Source organism: Monodelphis domestica, chromosome 3 (assembly GCF_027887165.1).
Source record: "Monodelphis domestica isolate mMonDom1 chromosome 3, mMonDom1.pri, whole genome shotgun sequence".
NCBI classification, from domain to species: Eukaryota; Metazoa; Chordata; class Mammalia; order Didelphimorphia; family Didelphidae; genus Monodelphis; species Monodelphis domestica.
This window is the reverse complement of record NC_077229.1, coordinates 112,668,453-112,690,923: the sequence shown is the minus strand read 5'-3', so window position 1 is coordinate 112,690,923 and position 22,471 is coordinate 112,668,453. Positions and strand designations below refer to the sequence as shown.

Sequence of the window (22,471 nt, the reverse complement as noted above, 5' to 3'; positions counted from 1 at the left end):
TCAAAATGGATATATGATTTAGAAATAAAGGATGATACAATAAACAAATTGGGGGTGTGTGTGTGACCAAAATAGCTTCCTGTCAGGTGGACTATGGAGAAGGGAAGAATTTCGGTCAAAACAAGACATAGAAAATACTAGTTAATATAATACTCAAGCACAGTTCCAGAGGACTCCTGATAAGACACTGCTTTCATCTCCTAATAGAGAGGGAATGCACTTAAGAGTGAAGACAGAGACAGAGACTTTTTTTAACATGGATAATTCTGGAATTTATTTTGCTTGAATATACATATGTTTTGTTTTTCTTACTTTCTCCATGATGCAATGAGAGAGGTAGAAGGGAGAGAAATAATATTTTTGCTTGGAAAAATAAACTTTTTATTTAAAAAAATCATTGGGGGCAGCTAGAGAGCCCAGTGGATAGAATGCCAGGCCTGAAATCAGGAAGACCTGGGTTCAAATTTAACCTTGGACACTTCCTAGCTGTGTAACCCTGGGCAAGTCACTATACCCTATTATCATGCCCTTGCCCCTCTTTTGCCTTAAAAATGATACTAGAACAGAAAGTAAAGTTTAAAAAAAAGTCATTAGTAATAAAATTCATGCCACTTGTGTCAAAATTTTTAACAATTATAATACTAATTATAAATAAATATGATAGGTTATGTTTGGAAATTAATATCTGTTTTCTTTTTGTTTTTATTAGGCAAATGCAATACATTTTCTCCCTATAGGTGGCAACACTTGTACAACTTTGTGTTTTTTGGCTTAATTCTTGTTTCTTGGGAGCAAAAGTGCTGCTACAAAAGGAGTAAGAGTGCAATTTAGAAACAGAATCCTTTAATTTCAGATCAGAAAGGGACCTTTAATCATGGGTTGCTAGATTCACAGGGCGAAAAATGTTAGAGGTAAAAGGGACTTCAGAAATCATCTAGTCTAACTCCCTCACTTTATAGATAAGGAATAAAAGAAAGGAACTCTTCAGAAATAACTTCACATGAACTTAAAACATAAAAATGTTCACTTAAACCAACTCCACTTCAAAAAAATACCTTAGGAAGCTGACTCTAAAATTGCTGCCTGTTAAATGTTATGTCAATAGAAACATAGAAATGTCAGGAGACTTGGGTCAAAAACAAAGGAAATACTGTATGGCTCTGCCGTGGAACTTGCTCTGATTTGGGAATGATGGTTAATGCCATCCCACATCAGAAACACGTTCCAGAACCACAGATCATGATCACATTCCCACCTCTCTCCCTAGGCTATCTTGACCGTGCAATCAGCACACGTTAGAACATTTCAGCCCTGGACCACAGGTGGCCAGATGCTGAAATCCTCTCTACTGAATTCCTAGTGCATCAACAAGGCTTGAGAGCTGGGGCCCAGAGAGGCTTGTGGAACACGAGAACGCATCCCTGGGTATTTGGTTGCTGTGAAGTAACCACACTTCTTACTGAGGGCTGGCTTCTGGCTCTCCCAGTTCGTTACATGCCAGGGTTATGTGGTTATCTTCTAACCACTCTAAACCATGCCATATGGTATTCCTTTCTTGGCCTGCCAGAGGTTATACAAAAAGAATGGAGAACTGGGGGCAAAGCAGTTGTGATTTATTTACCCTTTGTTGGTGATTGTTTAGCTGTTCATACTTTGGGGGAATTTTAACCTCTAAAACTCCTATTTCTTTTACTTATTGTACCTGGGGCTTTCTGTGGGTTGTTGTTGCTTTATTCTAAAAAGTTTTCTACTCCTTTTAGAGCACTTAAACCGAAATACAAACAGCAGACTATTAAATCGCTGGAACTTTGGTTCCCGTTGTTGAAGATTTCTGCTTCCAATTGAATTGGATGATGTCAGTTCTCAGAACAGTCTGTACTTGAGACGATTGTACCTCTAAAGATTTGGGAGTCGAGCAATGTGAGTAATAAATTTCATCTACCACATCACTTCATTGAAAAAAACCAACAAAAACGTGCTCCTTTAGAAAGGCTTTAGGCAAAAGAACAAAGCCCAGGAAACCCTTCATTGAGTTCTTAAGGTTCCTGTACAAATTCAGGCAAAAGATATGATGAAAAGATGAGCCTTTCATATTAACTCTAGGACATCATCTTTTGAGCTACAAAAGGAAAGTGAATTTAAAAAAACCCAGAATACTATATAGGAGAAAGGATCTAGGGAGAGGAAGGACTAATGTAGTCTTTTTTTTTTTAACCTTTACTTTATATCTTAAAAGCCATACTAAGTCTTGGTTCCAAGGCTGAAGAGCAATAAGAGGTAGGCAATTGAGGGTAGGTGACTTCCCCAAATTTGTACAGCTAGGAAGTGTCTGAGGTCACATTTGAACCCAGGACCTCCCATCTCCAGGCCTGGCATTCTACCCACTGAGTCACTTAGTTGCCCTAAGAGACTAACATAATCTTATCATCAGGAAGAATACTGTTTCAAACAGAGACAAATACCTAATTAGCCAGTGGCTCACAACACTCTGGAGTTTGACCAGAATTGTATTAAAATGTATTTGAAAAATATTTAACAATGTTTTGCATGATAATACATGTATAGCCCAGAGTGAATCAATGATCAGCTCTGGGAAAGGGTAGGAAAGAAGGGAGGCACCCAATATGGATCACATGACTTTGGGAAACTTATGTGGAAATTGATTATTAAAATAAAAAATGCAATAAAGAAAAATATTTAACAAAATAAATAAAAATACTATAAACCTAGATAATGCTAATTTGTATTTTTTAGGTTAATATGTGTAGTCCTCTGGGATCCTTAGGAATGGGTTTAGTGACCCCCTTTGTAATTTGATTTCTACCACACTCCTCATTTAGGGTAGAGCATGCTGACTGAAGTAGAAGAAGCAAGATTCGAGGCAGAGAGGCTAGTGAACTAGTCAGTATTATAGAGTGGAAGATGACCAAAACTCAGAGTGAAGAAGAGACATTGAAAAGTGTGATATGGAAATCACTTTAAAAGACTGATATATATTAATTTAAGGTCGCCAAGGAATTCAGCTATGTAATTCCTAAATGAAAACTCAAGTCAGCAGTCAACTTTTTATGGAGTTTTTAATTACAAACAGGAGGAAGAAAGGTATGTGAGAGAGAGAGAGAGAGAGAGAGAGAGAGAGAGAGAGAGAGAGAGAGAGAGAAAGGGGAGAGAAGGGAATAGGGCTTAAATACCCCCTCTGCTTAGGCTGGGCCAAAGGCCCAAGCCCTTAGATAGCTGGGGCAAAGAAAAGAGATCAGTCCCTATCACTCACGTGACCAAAATGGAGAAACGGTCTCAGGGGCCTCCACCTCCAGCCTCCTTCAGAGCAAAACCTCTCAGAGCAAAACCTCCTCCTCCTCCTCAGGCCCCACTATCTTTTTTCAAACCATGAAGTCCCCTCCCCTCAGTTCTCACATCTACCAATCACTGTCGATGTCTCCCTTGTGCCAATGGTGGCTCTAGCTTAACCCAGGACCACCCAGAGGTCTGTTTCCTTTGCACATGTCTGTTGAAGGTCATATTCTCAAATAATTAAATCTTGATCTTTGTTGCAGCCCTTCCTAAATCCTGTTACTCTGAGCAAGGTGGAGATTGTAAGTTCCAAGACCTGGTTCTGTCATTCCAAGTATCTCTATTGTATCAATTCTAAAATCAATCATGACTCAAAGAACTTCCTGTTCTATGCTTAAGCATAGGTCAAAGCCCTTTCCATTGTTTAGCAAAAGGTTTCTGTCCTAAAGTAGTCTTAAGTAGGGAGGAGAAGGACCCTCCCATGCCAAGGAGTTTCATATTCCAATAGAGTTCTTACTATCAGTAGGAGATTTTTTCAAGTATGAAATTTCCCAATGGGGAAATTTCCAACATTCATAAGTCTAAGAAATTTTAAGGTTTACAAAAGACAGAAGGTTCATGAAGTAATGGAAAGAACACTGCATTTAGAGTCAAAAGACTCGGGTCTAAATTCTGTCTGGGCTACCTATTGGCTGTGTAAGCTAGAGCAAGTTATGAAACCCCCTTTGATAAAATTGGCTTATCAGTGTGGAATCTGTGGCCCAGAACTACAACTCTGGACTGAAATGGACCAATTTATCTAAAGTTTGGATTAATCTATGGAACTTCACATTTGATGCCTTGTTCAGGAAACAGAGGAAGAGAACAGGACTTGCCTCACTCTTCTGGATATCAAAGGAAGGTTCAACTAATTAATCTCTAAAGTTCCTTTTCTGATCTAAATCTTATAATTCACTCAAGATACTGTCACTAGCTTGATGAAAGTAAAACCAACAAGCATTTATTAAGAAAGAATTATGGGGGGCAGCTGGGTAACTCAGTGGATTGAGAACCAGGCCTAGAGATGGGAGGTCCTAGGTTCAAATTTGACCTCAGCCACTTCCTAGCTGTGTGACCCTGAGCAAGTCACTTGACCCCCATTGCCTAGCCCTTACCACTCTTCTGCCTTGGAGCCAATACACGGTATTGACTCCAAGATGGAAGGTAAGGGTTTAAAAAAAAAACAAAGAAAGAAAGAAAGAATTATGTCTCAAGCACTATGCTAAGCATTTGGAGTATAAAGAAAAATTTTTTAAAACCAGAGTCCCTGCTCTCAAGGAGCTCACAGTCTAATAAAGGAGACAACATGCTAACAACTTTGCACAAACAAGATGACAACAGGATAAAGCAGAAATAATTTCAGAGGGAAGGAACTAAGATTAAAGAGGGTCAGGGATGGCTTCTTGCAGAAATTAGTTGAGACTTGAAGAAAGTCATGGAAGCCCCAAGGCAGAGTTGATGAAGCAGAGAGGTCTAGGCAAAAAGAACAGACAGTAAGGAAGTATGAAGACAAGTAACACAATGTTTCGTATGAGGAAAAGCAAGGAGTTCAGTGCCACCGGATCAGAGTATGTGGAAAAAAGTAAGGTGTAAGAACAGTGGAAAGGCAGGAAGAGGTATGAAGGGCTTTCAATGACAGTATTTTATTTTATATACTGGAGGATGCAGAGGAAAGGAAAGGAAATTTTAAAAAAAAGTTATTTATTTACCAATTACATGTAATAATAAATTTCCACATGTTTTCTGAAGTTATATAATCCAAATTGTCTCCTTTCCTCCCTTCTCTTCCCCCTCTCAAAGATGGCAAGTAATTCAGTCTGGGTTATACATGTATTATTTTGCAAAACCTATTTCTATACTGTTCATTTTTGTAAGTGAACAATCATATGAATAATTTTGTAAGTGAATAATCATAAAAAACTAAAACCCCCAAATAAACCAGTGAAAAATGCATGCTTTCATCTTCATTTCAACTCCAACAGTTCTTTCTTTGGAGGTACATAGCATTCTTTGTTGTAAGTCCTTCAGAATTGTCCTGGATCATTGTATTGCTGATCACAGCTGATCATTCCATCATAGCGCTGTTACTGTGTACGATGTTCCCCTGGTTCTACTTATTTTACTCTGTATCAATTTATGTAAGTCTAGGAAAGTAAAATTTTAAGATGATAATATGCTTGAAGCAAAACTCAGGGCCTGAGAACAATCTTTAGTGATGCTGAAATAAATTGGAAATAGGAAAAAATTTCAGTTGGAAAATCCCAGAGTTCAGTTTTTCCCATATCAAATCTAAATTAGGAGTCATAGATACTGTATGGCAGTGTGGTGTACAGGAAAGCATTGGATTTAGAATTAGGATGACAGAGTTTTGGGGTTCAATCTAGGTGAGCTTAGAGAAATCACTGCATGTTTCTAAGATCTTCAATTTCTCCTCTGTAAAATAGTCATAATAGTACTAGTTCTATCTTTCAGGATCATTGATTAGGAGGGTCAAATGAGAACACATATAAAAAGCTTTGTAAGATATAGAGGACTACATAGGCTATGAGCTTTCATGGTGTAGTTTGAGGTCAGACAGTGTTGACACCCTGCATTTCCTGTTTTGGGCTTATTATATAGTCTTCAGCATGAAGCAGCCCTGAACTTGGAATCAGGAAGATCTGTGCTCAAATGTGAGCTTGGAGACTTCCTAGCTGTGTGGTCCTGCTCAAGTCACTTAACCATAGTCTGCCTTAGTTTTCTAATGTTTAAAGTGAGAATAATAATACCACTTGCTTCCCTGGTTTGTTGTAAGGATCAAATCAGATTTTGTCTTTAAAGTACAGCATTTTAACACAGTATCTGGAGCACCTAGCTGGTATGGTGGATAGAGTGCCAGAGCTGAAGTCAAGAAGAAGACTCATCTTCCTGAGTTCAAATCTGATCTCATACACTTACTAGCTGGATGAGTCATTTATCTCTGTTTGCCTCAGTTTATCATCTGTAAAATGAACTAGAGAAGGAAATGATAAACTACTCTAGTATCTTCACCAAAAACCCCCAAATGGGGTTACAAAGAGTCAGATATGACAACAACTGGTGCAGCTTAATGAAAAAATGTTTCATAAATGTTTGTTGTTGTTATTATTTAGCACATTTCCACTTTGAGCTATGACTGTCTCCCGCTCATGTCAGCTCACTGGAGATTGTTGACCCACAGGGACTCTAGTAATAGACCCACATAATTTTAATTTCCTTCTTTTACAGTCTAATCGAGGAGAAAACATGCAAACAATTATGTACCAACCAGATAAATTAGCAGTAATTTCAGAGAGAAGGGACTAAGATTAAAGAGGACCAGGAATGGCTTCTTGCAGAAGTTGAGACCTGAAGGAAGCCAGGGAAGCCACAAAGCCCAGTGGATGAAGCTGGCTCACCTGCTCATGTCAGCTTAGTAGAGACTGGAATCCCCTAGTTACTTTGGATTCACATGACTTTTACTCTCCTGCCACCTGGCATCTTGCCTATTAATGCTGTGTGTGAAGATTACTCTAAGATAATCCTTTCAGTTCTTAGATTCTATGATTCTTTGGATCTTTGGATCACTGTGATAAGAAAGGCAGGGCAGGTGAGGCATCTAGGCAGCAGCTGTTGCTAATTACCCTAAGGAGAGCAGCAGCTACTTTTGCCTTTTTGTTGGCATCTCCTAAAGACCTGGAGAGTCTTGGGCCAATGCTTAGACTATCCCGTTCTAGAGGCTGTTCCGACAGTCAGTGCAGTTTGAAGCTGTTGTGGTTGGTAAATTTTTTGTTTGTTTGTTTTGGAAGGAGAGAAAGCAAGAGAGCAAGGTAAGACCTTATGGCAGGGTAGTATAATCAGGAGGGGTATGATGACGTGGGTGGCTTTCCCTTCTTGTTCCATTTGCTGGTGGGTCCCTAAGGAAAGGATGGATCATTGGACTTTGGTATAAACTGCTGAGTTTTCCCATACAGAATATACCTACCAATGGGCTGAGTAGGCAATGAACGATTTTGTGGCATGGATCCATGATAGCTGCATCCTTGAAAACTTGTGAGCCTTTCTTTTTTCTTTTGGCTCACCTAGTTAGAAATTATGAGACAAAGACACATGTAAAACCCATGGAATTGAGTGTCAGCGAGGGGGGGTGAGAGAGGAGAGGGAAAGAACCTGAACCATGTAACCATGGAAAAATATTCTAAATTAATTAATTAAATATAATTTTGCAATTTAAAAAAAGTTGTGAGACACTGGTAAAGAGGGGTCCCCAAATTGTGGCACGACATTATAAACATCTATCTATCTATCTGATTCATGAACTATGACAATAACAAAAATGTTGGCTAAAATCAAATTCCATTTTACTATAGATCCTTTAGGACATTTGCTTTATAATGACAATGTGAACTGAAACCTGAACTCATAGTTCTAATGCCTTAGGCAAGTCCTTCCGCCTCTTTGGATCTCATTTTCCATCTTTGTAAAATAGGAGAATTGGGGGCAGCTGGGTGGGTGGTTCAGTGGATTGAGAGCCAGGCCCTGAGATGGGATACCCTGGGTTTAAATCTGGTCTCAGACACTTCCCAGCTGTGTGACGCTGGGCAAGTCACTTGATCCCTATTGCCTAGCCCTTCCCACTCTTCTGCCTTGGAACCAATACATAGTATTGATTCTAAGATGGAAGATAAGGATTTTAAAAACAGTAATCATAAATAAATTAAATTAAATAAGGGCATTAGATTAGCTGAATTATACTATTTCTATTGATCTAAGATGCTATGACTTAATGAAAGTGTCCTCTTAACAGCATCATTTACATCCCTACTTAATTTTTGCTGTCCACAACTAGCATTTTTTAGTCAGTCAACTAGTATTTATTAACTATGTTAATCTAGCACCTACTATGTATCAGACACTGTGATAATTACTGAAGTATAACTGGGGAGAAAAAGACATTTCTTTGAATCAATTGAGCATTTTTCCCTTTACATTTTAAATTTATATTTCTATCATTTGTTTTTATGTTGCCTTTATTCCTTACTGTTTTCCTTCTCTTCTCCCTTGCCCAGAGAGTCATGCCTTGCAAAAAATAAAAATTAGGAGAAAGAAAAACAGTTCAGCAAAACTAACCAACCTTGTTACAATAATGAGCCTGTTTTAAGGCTGGTGACAATACATTGACCCCTCAGGTCCACCTGATTCCCTCTTCTGCTGGCTTACCAAAAAAAAAAAAATAGGATTATAAACCTTAATCACTCAGTCAAGTTAGGGAAATTCCTAATATTTAGGCAGAGGTTTGGCTCTTTGTTTTAATTTAAATTTATATTTATCCCTAGTTGATCTCCTTGTGGTTGAGGCAATATTTAGGTTACCAGAAATGTGGTGGTAAAGAAATGAGCAGAGAATGTTACAGTGTCTGTTCATAGACAAACACTGGGAGTGGATATTAGGGAAATTTTCTTGGAATTTATCTCAGACTTTGAGGAGATGAATATAATTGAAGGTTTCTGGTCTGATATACCTCCTGGATCGTTTTCTGCCTTTTCTGCCTCAGCTCAGTAACACCTTCTCCTTCTCCTATTGCCTACTGCCTCTGTGCTGCCAGATTCTTTTCTGGCTCAGCTCTTGAGGTCTTCCTTCCCTTTACATCTCTGGGTTCTCGACTCATCTTCTATTCTATACAAAACCCACAGGATCATGACTGTGTCTCCCCAGATAATACTAACACATTTCCTGTATGACATCATTAAGCAGATTTGTTATACCTCATTGATATCCTTTGGTTAATGCCATGAAGATGTTTATGTCTTATGAATAATAATAATAATTGTACAATTACTAAAGTTATTGATTCAAAGGCTTTATGCTAACTTGTTGGATCATTGAAATAATCTTGTAGGGCAAGGGCTATTGTTATCCCCATTTTACAGGTGAAGAAGCTACAGATTCAGTGAGTTTCAGTGACTCGCCAATACAAGTACCATAGCTGCTAAGGGTATGAGACTAGATTCAACACAGATCCTTCAGATTCCAAGTCCCTGTCTATTTCCTGCCCCACTTCTACACTTAGTTTATATCTCATTGACTTTTTCAATCAAGAAACCCAAACTCTGGAATTACTGAGGTAGGAAGCACATGACACCCTTTTTAAAATACCACCGAAGCCTTTGTCCGCAGAGTGCTTCATCCAGTAATCTCCCAAGAAACTCCTCTCAGCTTTGCTCTTGGGATGTCAGAAAGATGCTTCTGAATCCTCCTCCACATGGTCCACCACCATACAAGTTATCGGAAAGGGTCCAATGCTTGGAGCCTGCCCAAGAGGCCAGCTTTTAAGTAAAGAGGAAACCGAGAATGACAATGAGGTGGGCTATTCTTCTTGCTTTCTCAGTTTATTGGGAATCCCAGAAATGACCTGTCTCTCCTACCACCCTAGTCCCATTAGTCAGCCGCCACTAGCTTTGGGATGGACTTGTTTCCCCATGATAGCACTCACCTCAGACCAGTTGTCTGAATCCTCAGACACCATCGCTGGTTTGCTGGTTTCATTTGGACACTCAACAACTCTGTCTTCCTCTGATAGGAGCCAAGCTCGCCTCTCTCCCCCGGGGCCAATTAGGAAGAGTTGGAATCTCAAGGACAACCTGGGGAAAAGAAAACATCCAACCCAGTAAGCCTACATGCCGGTTTTGTCTACCTTCATTTACTGCCGAGTGCTATCATTCTTAAACTGCCATTGTTCTCTTGGGCCCTTGGACAAGTAATAATTAGGGAGATATGAGAGGATAGAGCAGGAGCAGTGCTTACAACAGTGTGGAACATGCCAAATGAATGAAAGAGGTAGGAGCAAGTTTCTAGAAAAAAGATAGTATTTCTCTCTGCTAACTGCCTGGCTGAACCTAAACATGACCCCAGTGAAGGAGAGAAGTAGCACAGAAGAGCTAGAATAAATTAGATAAAACAGGCGTCTACAAGGTTAAATGGAACAAACAATTGGATGGTAGAAACTGGGTGAATATGAAGCTATAATCATGAGGTGTGTGAGGCCAGTATTAATGGAAACTGGAAGAGTTTAGAGTTCCTGCTCCCTTAGAATGATTTATCCTCTTTATCTTCTGCTGTTTATACCTTGCTAATCTCCAGTCCATAGCACCAGCCCCAACAGGGTTTTGCCCTATTACAGTAAATTTAGAAGTCCTTGTAGTCCCACAATGGCTTGAACAGTAGAGATGAACATTTGGTTACCAAGAATAATTCGCTAAAATGGGAAGCTATGGCACTTTTTAGCTGTGTGATCCCAGGAAAATCACTTAACTTGTCTGAACTTCAGTTCCCTCCTCTGTAAAATAAGGATTACAGTGGCCTCACAGAGTTGTTGTGAGACTCAAAGGAGATCAGGTAGGCAGAGTACTTTGTAAACTTTAAAGGACTATTGAGGATCACAGAGTCAGAGAGGAAAAGGTCCTTATCACTCTCCTGGCCAAATGAGGAAAACAAGACCCAGGGAGGCTAATAAAACAAGAGCTAGATTTGGAACTCAGTTTCTCTGGCTTCAAATCCAGTGGTCTTCCATGTAGCCCTTCAATGCAAGTGACTGTGATTATTTTTTCATTCACATTCCTTCTCACCCTTGACTCTTGCAGCCTAAAACTTCCTGCTCTCCTACCATCCCCCTCAAATCTTGCTGGGAATCTCCACCTTCTGCCTCTACTAGTTTCCTGTCTTCTCACTGCCTCATGTCAGCAGGTTGCTCTGTTCATCCAAGTTTTGCTTTTGTTGTAACTATTTCATGACTCTCCCATCCTTGCTCCTAAAACAGAATCAGGTTTGACCTGAATCTCTGAGCCCTGCCCAAACACAGCTCTCACCCAACCACATGCCCAGCCCTACCCTGGAGGCTAGCCAGATGAGGCAGTAGTTCCTTACAGCTAGAACTCACATTATATCCTTTACATGTAATCAACACCTTGGCTAGTATATAATTTCCTGTAGGAGCTCCAAACAGGTGTCAACGTTACTCTTTATTCCAGTAAGCTACTGTAACAGGGGACCCAAACCTACTTCTCTAAGACCTTCCTCTTTGGTAAAGATTGTGTTTTGTTTTTTTAAACCCTTACCTTCCATCTTGGACTCAATACTGTGTATTGGTTCCAAGGCAGAAGAGCAGTAAAGGATTAGGCAATGGGGGTCAAGTGACTTGCCCAGGATCACACAGCTGGGAAGTATCTGAGTCCAGATTTGAACCCAAGACCTCCCATCTCTAAGCCTGACTCTCAATCCATTGAGCCACCCAGCTGTCCCCTAAAGATTGATTTTTTCAATGCTCTGACTCATGCAAATGAAGTTGAGCCTGCTTACACTAATTCCCCCTTTCCTTTATTGGGCTCGGGGACAACTTTTTCCATCTCAATTGTGTCAACATTACAGACAATGGCAAAGCTCTCCACTAGCATCAGGAAATGAGCATATGTGGCCCTGGCATGTAGTGGAATGAGTGTAGGACGACAAGTACAGGCTCTGAGATTTATTGATGCTAATATATTTATTAGCTGTGTGACCTTGTAGAAATCCTAAACCAAAGTCCGATGAGACTCTCTCTTTATTGGTAAACTGGCAAAAATGAGAGAGCTCATTCTCATCCAGTTTTCTTCAGGATTCTTTGAACTTCAAGACATTTTTGGCTTCCAGAATAGAGAAGGAAGTTGGAAGTGGCTTCATATTACTAAATAAAAGACCCGGGAAAACATGAGTGGAGCTAGCAGTTTCTGTCATGTCTCTATTCCAACTAGCTACAGTAGAGACTTTGGAGAGTTTCCTTTTGGGTGAGTTTCCTGCTACAGACAGGGGAGGCCCTGCCAAATGTGGGTCCTCTTCACATGGGAGCTCTGTTTTTGGTCACTTATGTTACTAGGAATTCTGGTTTGGGGGAAATAGTATTTTTTTTTTTGAGCAAAGAAAACCCATTTATCAAAATTGTAGCAAAACAGAAATCGGAGAATCTCTATTGAGGACAATAAATACCTGCATTTGAGGGTGAAGGAGCTCTTACCTCATTGGGAGGGAAGTAACTCAGCTCAACCAAAAGAGAGTCCTGGATTTCACCCAAAGGGAAATTCCCCGAAGTCTTAACTAAAACCAGCTGGGATAGAGACATGATAGAGGCTGCCAGATTCTCTCATGTCTTCCCAGAACCTTTTCCTTTAGCAATCTAAAGTGGGCTTGGCCTCTTCCATCTTCCATCTCTAAGCAGGAAGCCAGAAGTACTGGGGATCTCAAAGAAATATATTGCTGTATGGAAACCCAGAATTATAAGATTTAGAGCCAACAGGGAACTTGGACATTTAATCCAATCTTTTCAGGTTTAGAAATGAGGAAAAAGAGGCCCGTGGAGGTTTAGTGAATAGCCTAAGATCAAATAGGTAAACTGGTAATGGAACCCAGGCCATCTGACTCAGAATCATCCAGTGGTTTATTTGTTTTTTAACTCCAGTTATAACAAAATACCTCCCCTATTGCAGACGAAAGCTGCTATACCCAAGGGGGATGCCCAATTTTCTGGAAGACAAGAATGAGTAGCAGAAAATCTTTGTGTGAATGGCTAGTCCATTCAGTTTGATGAGTGTTAAGCAGATGAAAAGTTCACTTTGACATGGAGGATCTTCAAAAGATCAGGGAATTGTCCAACATTGCCTTAAATAGTGGCTTTAGGGCATAGCTGGGTGGCTTAATGGATTGATAGCCAGGCCTAGAGATGGGAGGTCCTGGGTTCAAATCTGGCCTCAGACACTTCCTAGCTGTGTGACCCTGGGCAAGTCACTTGACCCCCATTGCCTAGCCTTTACCACTCTTCTGCCTTGGAACCAATACACAGTATTGATTCTAAGATGGAAGGTAAGGGTTTAAAAAAAAATAGTGACTTTGGCTAGATGGGGAAACCCAGCTAGTGCCTCATTCTCTATTATGAAAAGAGAGGACATGCAACTGGGAAGATGAAGCAAATACAATGAGGGAGGCCCACCAACTCAATCAGTGCTGATCTCTGATCCTGCTCTCATCACAACTCCTTACTGTTGATTTTTTTAAAAATTATTATCATTGGTCATTTATAGATATCTCATGTGTTAAAATTCATTTGCCAAAATATGAGTAACTGCAATTTTAATTACTAAGGTCATACTAAATGGTCAAATTTGGACCCAGGACCTCCCATCTCTTGACTTGGCTCTCAAACCACTGAGCCACCCAGCTGCCCCCCAAAGCCACGGCAGTGTTGGACAATTCCCTGATCTTTTGAAGATCCTTCATGTCAAAGTGAACTTTTCATCTGCTTAACACGCATCAAACTGGACTAGTCAAAATAATTTGAATCTTCAGTTTTTGTGGCTTGTCCATTCTGTCTTGCTCATTTTTTTAAAAGTGACCTCAGTTCATGTGTTCTTCTGGTCCTGCATTTTTTTTTCACCTTGTATTATTTAATAATGGACTTTCCAAATCCCTTTTCCTCCTCCTTGTCAATCTTAGTAGCATTGTATGAATATATCACAATTTATTTAACTATTCTTCTACGGTCAGACACTTAAGTTTGCAGAATTTATTGTGATGCAAATAAAAGTGCTATAAATACCTTCAAAAAGCTAGAACCTTCTTTTTTTCTTTTTGATAGATTTCCTTGGTTATATAATATATAATAATTGAGTCAAGAGGTGTGACTTATTTTTAACATTTTCCTTGGGGTTCTCAATTTGTTTTATTAAATTGGTCATAACAGTGCAGTTCTACAAGTAATGCATAGAGATACCTGTTACTCCACATAGTGCCAATATTGTTTTATTGTTTTTGTTTTTCATATTATAAATAAAAATTACTGTGTATTAGTTCCAAGGCAGAAGAGCAGTAAGAACTAGGCAAAGGGGGTTAAGTGACTTGTCCAGGGTTATACACCTAGGAAGTGTCTGAGACAAGTTTGGACCCAGGACCTCCTGTCTCTTGGTCTGACTCTTAATACAGCTGCCCCATTTTTTTGTTTGTTTTTTAGTGTCTTTTATAGTCTTAATTTTTCTGATTTGTTTTTTTCTTTCTTTTTAGATTGTTAATTTTTAAAATCCTTTTCTTTAATTCAGGTTTGTATTCCAATTAGATGGTTTCGTTCCCTTTATTTCAGTTCTTAACTTTTCTTCTTCGGAAAACCAGCTAATGCATTGGCAACTTTCCAAAGCCCTGAACACCCACCAGGGTTTTAGACTTGCTCTATAAACAATAAAAATTGTCTAAAGGCCTAAAAACTTAATGAAATCCACTGATAACTGGTAACATCCTCTACTTAAAGCCATGATTAATTCCCATCCCCATGTTGTATTAGTTATGCCAGCAGGTCAGCTGGTCTTCAAGCTCTATTCCTTTCTCCAAATTTAGCACTAACCTTGCCGACCATGTATGCCATAGTACATAGAATTTTTGACTTCCCTAGATTCAGGAAGATCTGGATTCAAATCATGCTTCCAGCACTTGCTAGCTGTGGAACTAGGCAGGTCACTTGAAACTTTAGAGCTTCAGCTTCCTTGCCTGTAAAAAGAAGATAATAATACCCATGGCACGTCTGTCGTGGGATTTTGGAAGACTTGAATGAAAAGTATTTAACAAGCATTAAAGTTTGATAAAAGTAGACTATCCCTATCTGTGGCTCACTGACAACTTCTCTAAGCTAGGACTTCCCCCTACTTATTCTTCTGAAGACTTTAGAATGGACTGGAGGCTAGACCTGGGAACGTGTTCTGCCACCAGGGTTTAGGCGACATCTCCGCTCTGTTCTGAACTGACACTTCTATTGGTACCCAGCCAAGGACCTGTTACCACTCCGGTGTTCTCCTCAGACTGCCCTGGATCTGTGACTTAGAACTGGTTAGTGAGCAATAAACTTGCCAGGTGCCACCTGTTTCGACAGCTTGTCCAAGGTTGTGGTGTTCACTTCTGGGGTTTGGAGCTCCTCTTGACCTGGAGCATAACTTCTCTCTGGGCTAGAGTGTTCCAAAGTGTATGCTTCTGGCCAAGCCTCATCTTTGGCGTGCACAGATCACTTTACCTATATCCTATGCCAACCTGGGCTAGCAAAATGACTTCTTGCGACTTTTTTCTTAATTTTCCAATTAGGATTCAGCCTGGTACTTTCTAGCTATTTGGAGGCATTTCAGGGGGAGAGTTTGCTATACTTTTTCCTACTATTCTGCCATCTTGACTCTGCCCTCCCCTAGGCCCTTTGAGTTCTAAGTGTGAGCCTACTCTCCTGAAGGACCATGTGTGTATGCAGGAGGAGTACAGCCTTCCCTACCCCCAGGCATGGGAGAGGGTGTTTTGTATCACACGCTAATCTTGAGCCCACTCTGCCAAAGTGTAACTTTTGTCCTTGCTATATCTTCTTAAGAGACAGAGAGAGACAGAGACTGAGAGAGAGAGAGAGAGAGAGAGAGAGAGAGAGAGAGAGAGAGAGACAGAGAGACAGAGAGAGAGAGAGACAGAGAGAGAGAGAGACAGAGAGAGAGAGAGACAGAGAGAGAGAGAGAGACAGAGAGAGAGAGAGAGAGAGAGAGAGACAGAGAGAGAGAGAGAGAGAGAGACAGAGAGAGAGAGAGAGAGAGAGAGACAGAGAGAGAGACAGAGAGAGAGACACAGAGAGAGAGACACAGAGAGAGAGACACAGAGAGAGAGAGAGACAGAGAGAGAGAGACACAGAGAGAGAGAGAGACAGAGAGAGAGAGAGAGACAGAGAGAGAGAGAGAGACAGAGAGAGAGAGAGACAGAGAGAGACAGAGAGAGAGAGAGACAGAGAGAGAGACAGAGAGAGACAGAGACAGAGAGAGACAGAGACAGAGAGAGACAGAGAGAGAAAAAGAGGGAGGAAGGGAGAGAGACAGAGAGAGACAGTGAGAGGGGGGTGAGAGAAACAGAGAGAGAGAAAGAGAGACAGAGAGAAACAGAGAGAGACAGAGAGAGAGAGAGAGGGGGGTAAGGGAGAGAGGGGAGTGAGAGGAGAGAAAGGGGAGAGAGAGAGAGAGAGAGAGAGAGAGAGAGAGAGGAGAGAGAGAGAGAGAGAGAGAGAGAGAGAGAGAGAGAGAGAGAGAGAGAGAGAGAGAGAGAGAGAGAGAGGGAGGGAGGCAGAGAATGAGAGAGTATGTGTGTGTTTTTGCATTCATGTATAAACCTTGCATTTTTTAAAGCTAATTTATATCAACTGGTTAATTAATATTGGAGGGAGCACATTGGATGAAGGCTTGTGAGCAATAGTATTAGAAACCTGATGACAGAACCCTGAGGGGAGAGGTAGTCAATTGCTCCCTGGGGCCCCAGATTTTCAGTAAAATTGAGAGAATGGGAGAGTAAACCCAGAAGACATAAAAAACAACTTTCACTTGACCCCTGAATTCAATCCAACTATACATCAATATCAGTTCCTAGGGGCAGCTAGATGCTACAGTGGATAGAGTATCAGGCCTATTGTCAGTAGGACCTGGGTTCAAATGTGGCTTCATACACTTCCCAGTTGTGTGACCCTGGGCAAGTCACTTAACCCTGTTTGAGATGCTAAGACAGAAAAGTATATTTATTTATATAAATATGTATGTGTGAATGTATATATAAATATCTCTTCATTGTAAAGCTTCTAGAAATCATTGTAACTTATGATTTCAATTCTTCACCACTATGTTCTCTAACTCTTTGAAATCTGGTTTTTTACCACCCTACCTACTTTACTAATTTGCTTCTTCAAAAGATATTAGCCTAATTGTAAAACCCAATGGCCTTTTCTCAGATTTCATTCTCCTTTTCCTCCCTAAAGTAACTGGCACTATTAAATGCTTACCTCTAACCAGGCACAGCAACTTAATCTCTCCCTCCAGCTGGTTCCTCACACTGGAGATATCTCTACTCCTGTAGCTTTTTCCTCCAATTCATGAGCTCCTCTTAGGAACCTCCATCTGAGAAAGTAGCCAAAGTAGATATGTTCATCTCTAATCTTGCTCAGCTCCTGACTCTCTGACCTACTTTTCTTCCTCCACCCTAACATGAGGCAACTGATTATCCAGTTTCTGCTCTAAGCCTTCCAGTAACTCACTCCTTACTGAGAGAGGATATTTTTGCTTTGGGACATCTCTATTAGAAAAGTTCCCCTAAAATATATATCCCTACAACCTCCCCTCATGGCTCAGTTATGCACGGAATAAAACAAATCTATCTACACTTCTTCAATGATAATCATTCAGCTAACTAAAGATAACTTATTTCACACAATCACCAAATTTCAGATTTTTCAGTTTTGTTTTTCTTTCTTCAAAGAAAACTTGGTATCCATCAAATCCAAGGGACCATAACTTTCATGGGAAAAAATATTACACAATTATTTTCACTAACATTCAACTAAAATTTAGCATTTCCTTCAATTATGCATGTAGGCAACAACATAAAAGAGTCCATAGATTTCACCAAATTGCCAATAGGCTCCATGACCCCCAAAAGTTCAAGAACTCTTGATTTAGTTCAAACCATACATATTCATCTCACCGAATTCCTCTTTTCTCCAGGATTACCATAGCCAGTTCCTTCAATTTTATTCTTCACATCTTGTCTTTTTTTTAATTAAAAAAAATCATTCTGAGAATCCAATCTGAAAAAGCATTTATTAATTTTCTATTTGTGCTATTTAGTACCCTAACATGATTTGATCAGATGGGCCTCTCACCTCCTTCATTCTGGCCAATACCTATTGTAAAAAGGAATTCTTTAATCCTGTTTTTAATTTCATGAGGATCTGGAGGTCCTCTTACCATAGAGATGCATAGGGATTAACCAGCCCACAGTGACAGGAAGTAGAAACTATAGAGACAGGAAGGAGGAACCATAGAGACAGGAAGTGAGATTAGAAGGATATAAAAAGGACTCAATGTCAGTTGGTCAGCTTGTCAGTTGCTGACAGGTAGGGCTGGCAGTTGCTGGGAAGTTGGCTGCTAGGCGTGAGTTGGTCATTGGGGGTTGATTGCTGGTGGCATGGATTGGTGATTAGTTGATGGTTGGCTTTTAGTTGATGGAATATAAAGGCAGGCCTGAGCTTACTGAAAGGGCTTTTGGCTTTAGCCTTTAAAGGGCTTTTTGCCTTTTGGGTTTGGGGATTTTTTGTTTGGGCTATTAGGATTTTTTTCCCTTCCTTGAACTTTTTGGAAGGTGGATGGTCTTCATTGACAGACCTAATTAGGGTTGGATTAAACATTGATTGGGTTGGTTTTGATTGGATGGGTTGGGTTGGAACTTTGTGGAGTGGTTGTTAATAGTGTTAGTTATAGGCAGTTATAGGTAGATATAGGCAATGTATAAATGGAGATTTTGAGTCTTTGGACTTCATCCCCCAGAAGTCCCTTAATATTTCCCACAATTCCCTTTTCCTTTTTCTGTATCCCTGTGTTTGTGTGATTGTAGTGGCAGTAACTCCTCCCTCTTCCTCTCTTGGACCTTCGACTAGGCTGAAGTCAGGCAGTTCTTTTATTTTAGTTATTAATAATAAAACTTTTAAAATATATTTAGCCATTGATTATTAATTTTAAAACTCACATTTTGGCTTACCATGAAGTGATTACAAAGTCTCAAAAATTTTTGAACAGATAGCCTTACAGTAAAGATAGTAAGTCACTGCCCACCATGAAGTCCAGTGGCGGTGTGTGCCTGCTCTCCTGATGCCTGCCACTGCCTGCTGTTTCTCCTGTCCATCTGCTTGGCCAGTATTCCTCACCACTCTCCACCCAGTTTGGAGCCTCCTCTTGCAGAGACCAGACTTACCACAAGAGCCTGCCAATCCCAGCCATTTTTTTCCACAGAGGGTAATGTATAAAAATCTTTTCACTCCATATATGTGTTTCTAGCCTGCCATAGCCATTTTTCAGCGTGAAGAAAAGAACCGCACACCTAATTTTCAAGTAGATTTTTTTTTAATGCTGATTCTGGACTTCTAGTTTAGAAAGCTGTTACTAAAGGTTTTTCACAGGGAAGGCAGTTAGTTCCAAATCAGTAGATTTAAATTCAATTTTGGGGAATAAGCCTGATTTTTTTTTCTTCTTTCTCTTGACCCAAAACACCAAGGAGAAGTATTTTTTTCTCTCATATGCAAATATGCTCTTGTTTTCCCTCAAAGATTTGCTTCTTTCTGTTTACTCTTTAAACAAACCCCATTCAATGTCTTTCAGGAAAAATGCTATTGCAAAGCATGCTTGAAACTCTGAAACAACAGTTTGAGTTGGTAGAGCAAAAAAAATGCAGTTTGGATCTGCTTAATTCTTATCCTGGGACTTTTTATTTTCATTGGAGATTTCCCACTTTATTTCCTTCTCCTCAAAAATATGCCACAAGCTAGCATGCTTATGCTACAAACCAACCTGAAATATTTTGACAAAGTTCTAAAAGTTTTAAATGCTCTCAACATGCAGAGTGGAGTTTCTCCCCTGTGCTTCTATGAAAAAATTCAAACCTCTGACAAATGAAATCTAAATGGATAATAAATATGGGGGGAGGGGAAGGAAACTTTAAAAGAGATCTGGAAGCTTATTGCTAACTATTTTGAGTTTATTCTCCTATAATGGTGAACAAGTCTATTGGGATTGGTGAAAAGGATTTTGACTGCAGTGTCTGTCTGCACCTTCTCATTGTTTTATATTATTGTATTTACTGATTGCTTTAAGGTTTAAAAATTGTTTTGGTTTATCTATTTTAATTTAATCAATATCTTTCTGTTATACTGAATCATTTTAAGCTACTATGTTTTACCTATATTGATCTTTTATTATGCTTTTACCTCTTGCTGAAGAACAAAACATCACTATATAAGCCCATAAACATCTTGCCTAAAACCCTTGTCACTAGATCCATTGAAGATCACATGTTGCCTTTGTTAATTGTCACATAAATGATGATGGATGGATTTCAACAAAACTGGTTAAATTGTGTGCAACCTTTGGAGAATTTAATGAGCTAAGAATTTAAATGGCAATTCTAAGGGGTCTTCAGAAATAATTTTAGTAACTTATTTGAAGCATATGTCAACAGTATTGAGAAGATTTTTCTTTAATTTTTTAATTTTGCAGTAATATAAGTTTAAAATACATTTGTTCTAATATTAATGCATTCCCCAAAAGCTTTAGACTATAAAAATGATGCCATTGATTGTTTAAAAGAATTATGGGACTTTGCTTCATGATTCTCTGATTCCAGAAGAAGGGAATATACAAAAGAGCCACTGTACAGTACTTAAAAAGCACAGAGCACCTGCATAGTGCCTATGGAGCACAAGGTCAAAGAGACCAGATCCCAGTGGGATTGATGTAATTTTGAACCAAGACAAGAGGACTTGAACTTGTTTGGGGTTTGAGGTTGCGGCTGTTTTGACATATGTCAGAAGCTGGACTTCCTCTGAACCACATTCTATCAAGTGCCTACTTTTTGCTGCCATCCTGGCTCCCATTTGCTGCTGAAGTCTAGTCCCTTTTCTGTCTTTTATAGTGTGGCAAACTTTCTATAATCCTGGCTACTGATTGGGTAAATGCATAATTGCTTAAATCATTTTAATTGGACCCTGATTCGAGGACCTTATAGATTTGTTTTTCCTTTACTTAGATTTATTTTTAGACATAAGACTTTTACATTTTGTATTATATCCACAAGTTGTGTTTCTCTTTTATTTGGATTTTTTTCATGTTTTTGATTTTCTTTTGTTACCTCGTAACTCAGCCATGAATCCCTGAGTGATCCTCATGTTTGTTACTATTCACCTCAGGGGGCCAAGTTATTGTTGTAAACTTTTATATAAATTTGAGCAATTTTAGGATAAAAAACTTGCTACCTCCCAGAATCCAGAATGCCCCATGAAGATAGGTGCCTGCAGAGTCCACATGCTGCACCAGAAGATCCAGAGTGAACTTTGGGATGTGAATTGAAATATGGGGGGTTGAAATGCCTTTGTTTTGAATGTATACTCTTTATGCCAAAGGGAACTGTCCCCAAATTGGCTTTTTGTCAACCTAGTATTCATTGATTTTGTTCTTTTTTCCTTTTATCCACAAATTATTGCAATTTTAAAGTTGATTATGTTTCCATGAACCTTTTGGGGAAACTGGTTTCCCAATAGGATCACAGGGGAGATATGTATAAATGGAGATTTTGAGTCTTTAGACTTCTCCCAGAAGTCCCTTAATATTTCCCACAATCCCCTTTTTCCTTTTTCTGCATCCCTGTGTTTGCATGATTGTATTTAAGTGGCAGTAACTCATCCCTCTTCCTTTCTTAGACCAGGCTGAAGTCAGGCAGTTCTTTTGTTTTAGTTATTAATAATAAAACTTTTAAAATATAATATTTAGCTATTGATTATTTAAAACTCACGCAATTTTAGGTAGTAGTTTTGGATAGTTTAGGATAACTAGTATAAACATTAGGAAATTTTCTTTCTCTAACTCTGTCCTATATTTCTCTCCTTTAGTATATTCATTTTACCAGCTCTATTTTAATTAAACTAAATTGTTAAAAGCTGCTAGAAGTTTTCTTTTCTCTGGCTTAAAGGGATAATATTAATACTCTCACTAAAACTTAAATTATTAAAAGCAGCTCTCTTTTTGTCAAAATCCCTATTTTAACTCTTACACTGTATATGATTTTCAACTGCTTAAGATGGCCTTAGTTTTCTTGACTTTGTTCATTCATATTGAGCTCATCCTATGTCATCCAACATGTTAATTAGCTCTCCCATCTGTGAGCTATCCATAACCTTGACAAACATGTCATCCATGCCTTCATTCAAATCATAAATACAAATATGGATAAGCAGAGGAGGACCAAGTAATGATTCCTAGGCCACTCTGTGAGAGACTTCCCTTCAAACTGACATTGATCCATTAATCATTACTCTTTGGCAATGCTTAATGCATTGCTCTTTAGTGGCTCCCTAAGGCCCAACCAATTAAGTTTGAATGACTTTGTGTGGCATCCCAAATCCTCCACAATCTGGCACCATCCTAGCTTTATCACCTTTTATCATACTCTTTCCCTTCGTATATTCTACCCCTTAAGTTATCTAGGCTACCATCTGTCCCTGGAACAATCCCTGCAAATTCTCATCTCTATA

General features: G+C 39.3%; 1 long non-coding RNA gene across 1 annotated transcript; it reads right to left on the bottom strand.

Annotated features, from left to right (window-relative positions):
- Positions 1–676: 676 nt before the first annotated feature.
- Positions 677–10,045, bottom strand: LOC130458324 (uncharacterized). Its single transcript, XR_008917484.1, has 3 exons — positions 9,821–10,045; positions 7,313–7,409; positions 677–5,548 (listed from the first exon to the last, which is right to left on the bottom strand). It is a non-coding gene; the product is annotated as an uncharacterized LOC130458324 (long non-coding RNA).
- Positions 10,046–22,471: the final 12,426 nt, after the last annotated feature.